Source organism: Chrysochloris asiatica, unplaced genomic scaffold, assembly GCF_000296735.1.
Source record: "Chrysochloris asiatica unplaced genomic scaffold, ChrAsi1.0 scaffold00241, whole genome shotgun sequence".
NCBI classification, from domain to species: Eukaryota; Metazoa; Chordata; class Mammalia; order Afrosoricida; family Chrysochloridae; genus Chrysochloris; species Chrysochloris asiatica.
Genome location: NW_006408759.1, coordinates 3,751,364 through 3,764,835, shown reverse-complemented (window position 1 = coordinate 3,764,835; position 13,472 = coordinate 3,751,364).

Here is a 13,472-nt window from a genome sequence, read left to right as displayed (position 1 = left end):
ATTTAATGGCTAATGGAGCTCTGGTAGCGTAGTAGTTACGAATCGGGCTGCAAACCTTAAGGTCAGCGGTTCGAAACTACCAGTCGCTCCGCGGGAGAAAGATGAGGCTTTCTACTCCCGTAAAGATTTACAACACCCTCGGAAACCCTGTTACAGGGTCGCTATGGGTCAGACCCGACTCGATGGCACTTAACAACAACAACAACATTTAATGGCTAATGATCATGAACATTTCTTCATATGTTTATTGGCTGCCCAAATCTCTTCCTTGGTGAAGTGTCTGTTCATGTCCTATGCCCATTTTTAAATTGGGTTGTCTTATTCTTGTAGTTTTGTTGTAGTTTCCTGTGTATTTTAGGAATTAGTCTCTTGTCTGATGCATTGTTGCAAAATATTTTTTTTTCCCATTCTGTGGGCTCCCTGTTTACTCTTTTGGTGAAGTCTTTTGGTGCACATGTTTCTAAGTTTTAGCATATCCCAATTATCTATTTTGTTTTCTTTTGTCTGTGTAATTTTCACAATATTTGGTAGTCTGTGGGTGCCCTGTAATAGAGCCCTCAAATTTGTCCCTATTTCTTCATTGATGGCCTTTATAATTCTGGGATTCAAATTTAGGTCTTTAGTCCATGCTGAGTTGATTTTGTATATGGCATGAGGTAAAGATCTTGTTTCAATCTTTTGCACATCACTTTCCAGATCTACCATCTGTTGAAGAGATTATCTCCTCCCCATACAACATACTTAGGCCCTTTGTCAAAAATCAGTTGGCTGTATGTGGTTGGGTTAATTTCTGGATTCTAGATTCTGTTACATTGACTTATGTATCTTTCATTGTACTAGTACCAAGCAGTTTTGACCACTGTAGCCATGTAATAAACTTTGAAATCAGGGAGTGAGAGGCTTCCAACTTTATTCTTCTTCTTAAGCAGTGCTTTGCTTATCCTGGGTCTCCTTCATTAACATATACAGTTTGTAATTGTTTTTTCCATCTCTTTGAAGAATGTTGTTGGAATATGGATTGGGATCGCATTATATGTGTAGATTACTTTGGGCAGTAATAAAATTTTCACAATGTTAAGGTTTTCTATTCAGGAACATGGTATATTCTTCCAATTTTGTAATTCTCTTTTCATTTTTTGTAGTTTTCTTTTTATAGATCCTTTGTTTCTTTGGTTACATTTATTCCAAGATATTTCATCCTTTGGGCAGCTATTGTAAATGGTATTGCTTTCCTAACGTCTTTTTCAGCACTGTCATTTTTAGTATAGAGGAATCCACCTGATTTTTGTATGTTGATCTTATACCCTGACACTTTGCTTAATCTTCTTCCATTGAGGTCTAGTAGCTTTTTAGCTGAGTCTTTGAGGTTTTCTATGTATAGTATTATATCATCTGCAAATAGTTTTACTTCCTCTTTGCCAATTTAGATGCCTTTAATTTCCCTCTCATGCCATATAGCTCTGGCTAAGACTTCCAGAAGAATATTGAATATGAGTGGTGACAATGGGCATCCTTGTCTGGTTCCTGTTCACAAAAGAAGGCTTTCAGTTTCTCTCTATTTAGAGTAATGTTGGCTGTTGGTTTTGTATATATGCTCTTAATTACATTGAGGAATTTCCCTTAAATTCCTACTTTGTTGCTTGTTTTTATCAGGAATGAATGTTGGATTTTGTCAATTGCCTTTTCTACATAAATAGATATGATCATGTGTTTATTTTCTTTTTTCTTATTTATATGGTGGATAACATTGATCGTTTTTCTAGTGTTGAACCATCCTTGCATCCCTGTTATAAAACCTACTTGGTCATGCAGTATTATTTTTTTGATGTGCTGTTGGATTCTGTTGGCTAGGATTTTGTTGAGAATTTTTGCATCTATGCTGATGAGAGATATTGTCTATAATTTTCTTTCTTAGTGACATCTTTCCTTGGCTTTGGTATGAGGATTACGCTTGGTTCATAAAATGTATTAGGAAGTTTTCCATCCTCTTCTATATTCTGGAATAGTTTGAGTAGAATTGGTGATAGTTCTTCCCCATCAGTAAGCATTTTAAGCCCTCTTCACTTTCAGCAAGCATGGTTGTATTATCTGCATATCATAGTTTGTTAATTAACATAGAGGAAAACAAATGTAAGTATTGGATGCAGTGACCATGTCACATCTCAAAAACACGAGTCAGGTTCTTTTTATGTATAGAGAAGTAAATTCAAATGAAGCTAACATTAGACTTAGAAGTAGAATCTAGCAGATGCTGGAAAGGAGAACCAGCAATTTTTATTGTTAGAAGTAAATTAATAGAAAGGTGGTACTCCTGTGGAATTTCTGGCATGAGGAAGATTTAGGATGTGTCTACAGGAATAAGGTTTACAAAAATGGGGGGGAAAGAGGTAGAAACAATTTGTAAAGTCAGACTAACCAAACCTCTGATAAGTGCAGGAATTCCATCACTTAGCTGGGGAATCAGCAAAAATAACAGATGAGAAGAGTGAAAGCAAGGTAAGGCCTTTCTTATAGGAGAATTAAGAAATTCGTTACCATAGGACCTCGACATAGGACAAAAGGATCAGGATTCAGGTACCTAAACTGAATGTAAAATGAGCAGTTGGTCTATGAACTATGTAAGAGCCCAGTCATATAAACAGGAGAATAATAGTTATAATGTTAATATTAATAATGATACCAGTGAATAATCATTGAGTGCTTTGTAAGTGTTGGATGTATTTTTTTTTTCCCTTCTTTTATCCTTCCTTTTTTTTTTTTTTAACATCTCAATGATAACACTCCTCTCCTTGTAATAAGTTACCTAGCTTCTACCCTGAGGTTTCCCTTTTACTCTTATTTTTTTACAAATCAACAAAGCAAAAATATTTAATATACACACAAAAAGCAAAAAATACATATTCATTTAAATGTCCAAAGGGTGCATTTTGCAAGCCAGCTTTCTGCCTACAGGCACACAGTCTTTCACAATTCATGGGCCTAGAGTCTTCAGCTGCTCTCTATCTTTACACCATTGCCTCTACCACTGTCTCTGCTGCATTCAATTTTCTAGGTAGGATCTCAGGCCCCACTCATGCTCTTCCCTCCAGATTGTCCTAAGGTTCTGTTCTAAATAGAAAGATTAACTTCTCCCCCACTTTTAGGTACACATCTTCTACAATTAGAGTTATGACAATCGTGATGAATTCTGATAACAATTACTCACAATTAGATGATAAAATCCTATCACCATCAGCAGATATATCTGGAAAAGAGGAATAATATTTAGTGGAAATTCTGTCTTACTTTCCTCATTCTGAAACTAAACAAACTCATGAATGCTTATAAACTAGCCACTTCGTGTCTTTATTGCCTTTTTTTTAAAGTTTTTATTGTGAGGTTTACATGGGAGAACATCAGTTTTACACTCATCCTATCGTATTTCGTTTCATTGCAATGATTACAATCCCCTCCATGTATCATCATATAACCCCAAAGGGTACACCACACAGGCCCGCTCCCCTCCCCCTGCCACCCCGCCCCCCCCACCAGCACACAGCCCTTCTCCCACTCTGAGTCCAGTGTCCCCAGATGCTCCATCTGTCCACATCATTTTCTCTGTCTCCATCCCTGGAGTCACTGCCACTCTGCATGGGGTCCTGCTCTCCATTCTTCTTACTTGATGGTCCCAGGGACCTTCGCTCCTGGGCTGCAAAATCAATCATTTTCCTCCTTTTGTCAAAAATCATCTACCTTTATATTTCCTAGCCTCAGAATCAGACCTGATGGTAGTTATTCACTAGTGCACCACAAGAGTCTTATCCCCATTTCCTTTTGCCAGCCCGGTTCCAACTGATTAGAAATCATTCAGTGGTGACTCTACCTCGCCCCACGCCATCTGGAACTAGGGTACCTCTTGAAAGCTGTAAGCCAGTCACTTCTTGCCTTTATACACCCATTTTAGGTAGCCAACGTCTATATTGCCCATCCCTGTAAACCCTGTGTACCAAGGCAGTGGGAGTGATCTTTGCTGTAAAGATTTGTTCCCTTTTTTGAGCTATTACATGCATAAGTTTAAGAAAGTTCATCAAATTGTATCAGGTTACTCTTTTATTTTTACCCCTCTTCTTTCTTCTTCTAGTTGAGTTCTGATCATCCAGCCATCAATGCCAGGTCAAGTGGCTACTATCTGAAAGTATGGGTGTTCTTGTGCCACTCTGTTCACTTCATATCACTTGGACACTTCACTCTCCACTCTAGTTCTCTGTGGCCATGTCACTACCTCTGAGCCCAGGAGTCTCTGGGTCTTGCCATACTACTGGCCATGTAGGTCTCCACCCGGGTTCACGGTGGTCTATTGAATGTGGTTGGGCTTAGCTCAAAACTTCATTGCTGTTTTTTCACCCTCTTCCCTTATCAGTGACCAACATGGTCACCAGACAGACCACATGCCTGCTCATGTCTTTCCCTTGAGTCTTAGTCTTGAAAGGGGGTTTGCTCTGAGGGGTTCTGACCACTTGCCTTCATGGCTCTTGGGCAAACAGCTTATTTGTTCTTGTAGTAATCAATTAGACTATGAGGTCTATGAGGACAAGTTGGTTGATTATGCTGTTTAGTTCCTCTGCAACTTTGTCAAGTTTCTTTCTGGTTGTTCTGTGTCATTTCAAAAGTGACATATTAAAATATCCCACTATAAGCATAGATTTATCTATTTCTTTTTCAATTCTAGTAAGGTTTGCTTCATGTATCTTGTTGCTTTTTCATTGGAAGCATAGATTTTTATTATGGTTATGTCATCTTGCTCAACTGACTCTTTGATCATGAGATAGTGTCCTTCTTTATCTTTTATGCTGTTTTTGTCTTTAAGTTTACTTTATCAGTGATTAGAATTGCCACTCCTGCTTGTTTATTGTTACAGTTAGCTTGGTATATTTTTTTCCATCCTTTAACTTTCAGTCTGTTTTTGTCTTTGCATGTAAGGTGTGTGTTGCAGGCAGCATATTGATGGGTCTTGTTTTCTTATCCATTCTGTCACTCTCTGTCTCTTCACTGGTGCATTCAATCCATTGACATTCAATGTAATTATCAATAAGTATCAATTAATTGCTGCCATTATATTAATTTTTTTGGTAGTGCTGTTAGTTGCTTTGTTCTGCATGCCTTCTTTTGCTGAGTTTGTGTTTTCTGTGCTATTTCTTGTCGGTTTCTTCTTGGTTTTCATATTTGCTTGTTCTGCTTGGAAGTTCATTTTCATGGGAAGTTGTAAAGTATTAACTTTCTTTAGGTTACCTTATAGTCTATTAAAGGAACTCTGGTAGCGTAGTGGATACGAATCGGGCTGTGAACCTCAGGGTCAGCAGTTTGAAACTACTAGCTGTTCTGCAGGAGAAAGATGAGGCTTTCTGCTCCTGTAAAGATCTGCAGCCTCAGAAACCCTGTACAGGGTCGCTATGAGTCGGAACCGACTCCATGGCACATAACAACAACAACAACATAGTTTATTAACTTTTGTCTCCATTTATGAGAATCTATTGTATCCTGTAATCTTCCTGACATCCTCACCACCTGGATCTCTGTCCCTACATTTATCCCTTCTTTGACATTGATATTATTTTGATCTTCAGTTGACCTCCCAACTCCTTTGAATTCTTTGTTGTAGTTTTGTTCTGTTAAGGACTCTACTGTCAACTGAGTTTCAGGTGGTGTTTCCAAGCCTGTCAATTTCTGGTTGTTGTCTGTTCTTTTTGGTTTTCAGTCCAAAGAACTCCCTTTAGGATGTTTTGAAGTGCTGGATTGGTTTTGATAAAATCTATTAGATTCTGTTTATCCTAGAATGTTTTGATTGCACCATCGTATATGATTGATAGTTTTGCTGGATAGACTATTCTTGGTTGGCAGTTTTTTTCTTTTTGGGTTTTGTATATGTCTCCCCATTACCTTCTTGCCTGCATGGTTTGTGCTGAATAGTCAGAGATTAATCTGCTTTGCTTGCCTTTGTAAGTGACACATCTCTTCTCCCTGGCCGCTTTTAGGATTCTCTCCTTGTTTTTGATTTTGGAAAATTTGATTATTATATGTCTTGGTGACTTTCTTTTGGGGTTGATCCTTCCTGGGGTACGTTCAGCTTCTTGAATGTTTATCTTCTCATCTTTCAAGATGTTAGGGAAATTTTCTTCCATAAGCTCTTCAACTATCTTCTCTGTAGACTTCTCTGATTCTTTCTGTTCTGGAATGCCAATAATTCTTAAATTGTTCCTTTTCCTGTTATCCAGCATGAATCTCTTCATGATTTTTTAAATTCTTTTTTTCTGCTTGCTCTTCTATCTTAACAATATTGAGATATTTGTCTTCCAGCTCGCTAGTTATGGCTTCCATCTCCTCTATTCTGCTCCTTTCCCCTTTCAGTGTATTGTCCATTTCTGATATTTTATTATTAATCATCTGGACCTCTTTTTGCAGGTTTTGAATTGTTTCCATTGCTGTATCAATCTTGTTTGGTTGCTCTTGTAGTACTTTGCTGACTTCTTCCTTTTTCCCTCCACCCCTTTCAGAGCATTTGAATTTGTTTCCATATCATTCTGAATCCTTTCTCAGGCAAATCCAAACCTACTCTTCCTCTTCTAGGGAGTCTTTGTCTATCTCTTGCACCTTTGTCTCAGTTACTCTTTTCTGTTTTTGGACATGTTTTGCAATCATTTGTTTAGTTTGAGATCTTTTGTTTGTCATTTCCAGTAGTTATGTGGATTTTTTAATGCTTAAATGGATGTTTGTTGTTGTGTTATTAAGCTTACTGGGTGTCTACTGGTGGATATGATCAGACGTTAGGTTTCCTGTTTCACATGTAATAGTTAGCAGCTATTATTGGCTCTTGTTTCAAGGGTGGAATATTATGGGCTATGCTTGTATCTTGGCTATATGGCCACGATTGCTGTCTCTTTTTGGGTAACGTAGGGAGAAAAAACTCCCACCTCCAGGAAAGATGTGCAATCAAAAGGACTAAAAGCAGAAGCAATATAAAAGTATAGAAAAAACTACCCCTTTGAAACAAAAATAAAACTGGCCGACTGTCCTGTTGCCTTGTTACACAGGCAGTGTGTGTTCATGGTAGATACCACCAGCAGTGGGTGAGGGTGTCCACTCGCTCAGGCCCCTCCTCTAGTCACCACCGTGGAGGTGCACAGAGAGATACTGAGAAGTTTATGGGAGAAAGATTGTCTATTATTTTTGTCTCTGAAGGCCAATTAGGTATCTGCATGTGCACAGTGTAATTCTTGATATAGTTGCGTCTTTTTATGTTGGGGTTTTACAGATTGTTCTATGGTTTGTTTGTCAGGCCTGATATGCCTGCTTTTTTCTTTCTATTTAGGCCTGCATAAGGGTACTGCACAAGGAGTTCTAGTAGTGTAGTGGTTACAAAAAGGGCTGCAAACTTCAATGTCAGCAGTTCGAAACCACCAGCTGTTCTGTAGGAGAAAGATGAGGCATTCTGCTCCCGCAAAGATTCACAGCCTTGGAAATCCTGTACAGGGTCGCTATGAGTCAGAACCTACTACATGGCACACAACCTTCAAAAGTCCTATACAAGTTAATTTTAGGGCTTCAACTCTGAGGCTGACGTCATAAGTAGCCACCAAGCTCTTTCTGTACGGTGGAAAATTGTGGTGTCAGTACTGGACATTTTTTTGAGGGGGGTGCACACCCACCTGCCTAAAGGCATCCAGGCTGGGCAAAGAAGGAGTGACAGGGATGAGGAGGTAAAAATGTGTAGAATCTCCCGCAACTCCTTTTACACTGCACCACTTTTAGTACTGCTTCCCTGTGCTGGTGTGGCTATAGCCCCACCTTCTGAACTCCACCCAAGCAGGGTGTCCGCAGAGGGAGTCTCATGTCCAGAGACTCCTAATTCACAGTATTTTCCTTTATATCGTGATTTTTTCACTTGTGAGTGCAGGAAACTGATGTCCTGGACCTTATTGTAGATCCAGGGCTCTGGTGGTGTTCTGCGAGTGCAGTTTCTGTGGGTTTTCAATCCTTCCCCCATGGAGCCTCTCCTACCTGACTGTCTCTGCTGCTGCCCAAACCAGAAGAAGCCCTTCTATCTTTTGATGCTTTCTGCATTATTCAATAATTTGCTCAGATAATCCTTCATTAATGAAAGTCGAGGCTTGAATTTTTTCTTCATTTCCCCCAGCTTGAGCAATGCTGAGCATTTTCTTCTTTTTTGGTTTTCTGATTCCAGATCTTTGCATACTTTGTTGTAATATTTGACTTTGTTTTCTCAAGCTGACCTTTGAAATTTTCTGTTTAGCTCTTGAACCTCCTCATTTCTTCCATTTGTTTTAGCATCTCTATGCTGGAGATGCAAGTTTCAGTGTCTCTTCTGAAATCCAATTTGATCTTTTCCTTCATTCTTATCTTTTTAATGACTTTTTGCTTTCTTCTTGTATGATGTTCTTGATGTCATCCCACAACTCTTCTGGTCTTTGGTCTTTAGTGTTTACTGTATCAAATCTACTCTTGAGATGATCTCTAAATTCAGGTGGGATGCCTTTAATTTCCCATTCTTCATGTACAGCTCTAACTAAGATTTCCAATGCACTATTGGAGTGGGACTTACAAGCTTTCTCTGGTGATGTTTCTGGCTATTCTTCTCACTCTCCTTCAAGTGTCTATTTTACAATAGTAGGCAAGGGAAACCAAGATTCAACAAACAGCCAAGCATCTTAACATAATTTCCCCATTTTTCCCCATTCAAACCATGCCTCAATCTTTGTATCCATGAACCCTGTTACTCCACATTTGTACTTATATCATTATTTACCTCTGTTCCATTTAGCTCATGTAAACCTGCCTAGCTATTCTGCCATCCATGTTAATTTTTCTTTCCTCTTCCTCTTCTAATGTATTGCCACCCCCCCAGTACCATACTATCCTATCTTTATTCCATACCCTGTGTTCCACTATCCTGTGCCTATTCCCTACCCTGTGCTCCACCTTTCCCTCCTTCCATCTCACCCCACCCCATACACCCTGGTAACCAACAAAAAAATAAAATAATAATAATAAAGATAAAATTAAAAAATAAAAGATAATCTCCCCCTTTTAGTGTGGGTGCTTTTTCTTACTCTTTAACAATAATGACTCTGTGCTCTATTTCTCCTTTTGTGACTGACTGATTTCACTCAGCATAATGTCCTCAAGGTTCATCCATATTATGAGGTGACTTGCAGCTTCCTTGTTGTTCTTCAAGGTAGCATAGTATTCCATTGTGTGTATGTACCAAAGTTTGCTTATCCATTCTTCAATTGGTGGGCACTTAGTCTGTCTCCATCTTTTTGCTATTGTAAATAGTGCTGCTATGAACATTGGGTGTGCATATATCAACTCGCATTATGGCTCATATTTCTTGTGGATAAATACCAAGTAGAGGAATTGCTGGATCTTAAGGTAGCTCTATTTCTAACCTTCTGAGGAAGTGTTGTATTGTTTTCCAGAGTGGTTGGACCATTTTGCAATCCCACCAGCAATATAGGAGGGTCCCAGTCTCTCCACATCCTTGCTAACACATATTGTCATCTACTTTTTTGATCTTTGCTATTATTGCTGGTGTGAGATGATATCTCATTGTTATTTTCATTTGCATCTCTCTGGTAGTGTAGTGGTTACGAATCGGGATGCAAACCTCAAAGTCAGCAGTTAAAAACTGCCAGCTGTTCCATGGGAGAAAGATGAGGCTTTCTGCTCCTGTAAAGATTTACAGCCTTGGAAACCCTGTACAGGGTCGCTATGAGTCAGAAACAACTCCACAGCACATAACAACAAATGGCTAGTGATCATGACATTTCTTCATATGTTTGTTGGCTGCCCAGATCTCCTCCTTGGTGAAGTGCCCATTTAAAAATTGGGTTATTTGTCCTTTTCTTGTAGAGTTGTTATATGTTCCTATATATTTTGGAAATTAGTCCCTTGTCTGATGTGTCATTGCAAAAGATTTTTTCCCATTCTGTGGGCTCCATTTTTAATCTTTTGATAAAGTCATTTGATGCACATGTTTTTAATTTTTAGTATGTACCATTGACCTATTTTGTCTATTTTTGTTTGTGTAAGTTTCAAAATATTTGGTAGTCTGTGTATGCCATGTATTAGAGCTTTCACATTTTCCCCTACTTTTTCATTGATAACCTTTGTAATTCTGGGATTCATATTTAGGTCTTTAATCCATGCTGAGTTGGGTTTTGTATAAGAAATGAGGTAAAGTTCTTGTTTCAGTCTTTTGCATATTGCTTTCCAATTCTGCCAGCACCAGCTGTTGAAGAGACCATCTCCTCCCCATGCAATATACTTAGGTACTTTGTTGAAAATCAGTTGGCTGTATGTGGATGGGTTAATTTCTAGATTCTCAATTCTGTTCCATTGATAAATGTATCTTTCATTATACCAGAACCAGGCTGCTTTGACCACTGTAGCCATGTAGTAAATTTTGAAATCGGGGAGTGAGAGGCTTCCCACCTTGTTCTTCTTCTTAAGCAGTGCTTTTGCTATCCTTGGTCTCTTTCCTTTCCATATAAAGTTTGTAATAGTTTTTTTCCATCTCTTTGAAGAATGTCATTCGAATCTGGATTGGGATTGCATTATACGTGTACATTGCTTTGGGCAGTATTGACATTTTCATGATGTTGAGTCTTCCTATCCAGGAACATGGTATATTCTTCCATTTTTGTAGGTCTCTTTTGGTTTCTTGTAGTAGTATTCTGTAATTCTCTTTGTATAAGTCCTTTGTTTCTCTGGTTACATCTGTTCCTAGATTCATTCTTTGGGTGGCTATTGTAAATGGTATTGCTTTCCTAATGTCCTTTTCAGCATTGTCATTATTGACATAGAGGAATCCAATTGATTTTTGGATACTGATCTTATACCCTGCCACTTTTCTGAATCCTCCAATGAGGTCTAGTAACTTTTTTTTACTGAGTCTGGGGTTTTCTATATATATAGGATCATATCATCTGCAAATAGAGAGAGTTTTACTTTCTCTTTGCCAATTTGCATGCCTTTGATTTCCCTATCTTGCTATATCACTCTGGCTAAGACTTCGAGTACAATATTAAATAGGAGTGGTGACAAAGGGCATCCTTGCCTGGTTCCTTTTCGTAGATGGAAGGCTTTCAGTTTCTCTCTATTGAGAATAATGTAGGCTGTTGGTTTTGTGTATATGCTCTTGATTATGTTGAGGAATTCCCCTTCAATTCCTACTTTGTTGAGTGTTTTTATCAGGAATGGATGTTGGATTTTGTCAAATGCCTTTTCTACATCAATCAATATGATCATGTGGGTTTTTTTCTTTTTCTTATTTATATGGTAATTACATTGATTGTTTTACAGAGCCCTAGTTTTTAAAATGAATTATATTCTTGTAGTTCCCTAACAAACAGAGGAAGAGTATCAACAAAGGTAACTTCACATTTTTAATATCCATTATTGTGGCACTGTAGGATCAGCACTGGACTGTGAAACACAAGGTTGGCAGTTTGAAACCACTAGCTGCTCCTCAGAAATCCTAAACAGGTTTGCTATGAGTCAGAGTCAACTCAGAGGTATTTAACAACAACAACAACATTATAGGAAAGAACTCCCAGTGTTTCTGCTGTTGTTAGGTTCTGTTGAATTGATTCCAACTCATACTTACCTTATTTTCAACAGAATGAAACAGTGCCCAGACCTGTACCATCCTCACAACTGTTGTTACACTTCAGCCCATTGCTGCTGCCACTGTGCTAAACTATTTTATTGGGGGTCTTTCTCTTTTTTGCTGACCCTTCACTTTACCAAGCATGATGTTCTTCTCCTTGAACTGGTCTTTCCTAGAAATATGTCTGAAATATGAGAGATGAAGTCTGGCCATCCTGGCTTCTATGGAACATTCTGGCTGTATTTCCTCCAATACAGATTTGTTTGTTTTTCTGACAGTCCATGGTACTTTCAATATCTCCTCTAGCACCATAACACAGATACATCAATTCTTCTATGGTTTTCCAACTTTCACATGCCAATGAGCTATTGAAAATACCATAGTTTGGGTCAGGTGCACCTTAGTCCTCAAACTGACATGTTTGCTTTTGAACACTTTAAAGAAGACTTGTGCAACAGAGTTACCTAATATATCATTTGATTTCCTGACTGCTGCTGTCATGAATGCTGATAGTGGATACCAGCAAAATGAAAACTGCCTGGACTTGTTCCATCCTCACAATCATTGCTACATTTGAGCCCATTGCTGCTGCCACTGTGCCAATCCATCTCCTGGGAGTCTTCATCTTTTTCTCAGAGCTTCCACTTTGATATCCTTCCTTAGGGACTGGTCCATCCTGATAATATAACCCAAATAAGAGAGTAGAAGTCTTATCATCCAGACTTCTAAGGTGCATTCTGGCTGTACTTCTTCCAACTCAGCTTTGTTTATTCTTCTGGCAGTTCATTGTACTAATAATATTCTCCAACATCATTACTCAAATGTATCATTTCTTCTATGGTCTTATTTATTCACTGTGCAACTTTCACATGTAAATGAAGCTATTGAAAATACCATGGCTTGGGTCAGGCACACCTTAGTCATTGTAGGTCTTCTTTGTAAGTGTGTGGATATTATCTTATCACATACAGCATTATACTTCAAAATAGATATTGAAATGGTCTTTTTCATGAAGACTATTATTCTATTCTTCTACTATTTGTCATTCTCTGCTTAGTAAACCATATGTTTATCTGAATCCCAATGGTCAATGCAGGTTCATTTCAGCACACTAATGCCTAGGTTACCAATCTTTATGTGTCCCATTTCATTTTTGACAACTTCCAATTTTCTTAGATTCATATGTCATACATGGTGGATGTTTGCTGCTGTTTCTACTCATTTTGAGTTGCACCCATCAGCAACTGAAGGTCCCAAAAGCTTGACTCTATTGGCATCATCATGGTCAATTCTAGTTTGAGAAGGCAGCTCTTTCCCAGTCGTATTTGTGTGCCTTCCAACCCGAGGGTGCTCATCTTCTGATACTATATCTGACAATATTTTGATGCTATTCATAATGTATTCATCTTCCCAAACTGTATTCTGATAGTGTTCTACTGCTCTTCATAAGATTTTTTTTTAAATAGAAATTAAACAATATATTTCATTTATTGACTTATTAGGCTTAGACCTGTAGTTAACAAGCAAGCCCAATAATAGCACCATGGTTAGACTGTAGCCTGGTTTTCTCCCAAGCCATCACTTTTTACAACATATTAAACAAACAAGGGGATCAAATTTCTCTCATCCACCTCATGGGCTTTTTTTTTTTTTTTTTTTACACATACTGCTATTGTTTTGTTTTGAACAGCTGAAAGTTTTGAAGATGAATTCATGCAACTCAATTTAAATTAAGTCAAACACAAGGAACACACACACTCAAGATGCCCAATTAGAGCCCACTGTCTTAAGTCATCAGCACTCCCCC